The sequence below is a fragment of the Penaeus monodon genome, chromosome 19 (assembly GCF_015228065.2).
Source record: "Penaeus monodon isolate SGIC_2016 chromosome 19, NSTDA_Pmon_1, whole genome shotgun sequence".
Classification (NCBI taxonomy): domain Eukaryota; kingdom Metazoa; phylum Arthropoda; class Malacostraca; order Decapoda; family Penaeidae; genus Penaeus; species Penaeus monodon.
Genome location: NC_051404.1, coordinates 46,023,433 through 46,024,353, shown reverse-complemented (window position 1 = coordinate 46,024,353; position 921 = coordinate 46,023,433). Strand labels below are relative to the sequence as shown.

At 38.1% G+C, this 921-nt stretch overlaps 1 protein-coding gene across 1 annotated transcript in view; it reads left to right on the top strand.

Moving 5' to 3' along the window:
* LOC119585419 (Ig-like and fibronectin type-III domain-containing protein 1) overlaps positions 1–921 on the top strand; it is a gene marked incomplete in the record, with an annotated part of 121,576 nt that overhangs the window by 90,331 nt on the left and 30,324 nt on the right.

Here is a 921-nt window from a genome sequence, read left to right as displayed (position 1 = left end):
GAAATGCACACATATTAATATGATTCCATGGTTTGTAGAGTGAGACATGTAGAATAAAGAGGACGGTTGATGGTGGCCAGGCTGCTAACAGGAGTATTGGTGAAGGTCGTGTACTGAACTTAATGTTTTAAAGCTTCAGCGTTTTACGTCCTGTAGTATTAGAAGCTCTAATTCCGATGGCAATTTTGTGTGGTCATAAAGGTACCGAGGATAACACTACACTGCCACGTGGATGTAGAGATTCGCCGAGATTTTTCCTGCTTTCGAGGAGGGAAAGGAAGTCGCATTCCACATATATTTTTTTTCTGTCTATATCGTACGTTTACGCAAGCAACGACTGAGCAAGAGTTCTCACCAATTCATTCTTCGAGATTGGTGATTCTTATTAACTGTTCCGGAAAACTGGGTTTGAGCTTGACGGTTTGAAATTAATTTTGCCGAAGTCGGATATCTTGCCATGATTCCAGACAGGATAAAGAATCTCACGGGGTGTCAGCATCAATTTAAAATCTCACGTAAGGGGACACGGGCGGATCACAGGAAAAAAAGCGCTCATTCCATATTTGCTCACTTTAAAGCATTACATTTTATTCCAGTGGTATAAATGAGAAGTGAAAGTTATAATGAGCTTGTTCGAAGTTATAATAGACTAATTTCCCTGTCATTATAAAGGAACTGGCTAACTTGGAAATAGAACTGAAGACTGGCTCGAAACTATCTTCATCCACGAGAGCGCACATAAGAAAATCTGTTAGCTGTTGCTTTTAGCGTTTGTACTCAGTACTTGTGCTTGCAGGTAATTGAAATTCTAAATAGGTGAGTAATAAATGAATGATAAGCAAATAACACTTTAGAAAATAAACATAGAAATAAGGTGATTAAAATTTAACCATATAAACAAATGGAAGAAGATCTGGAAGA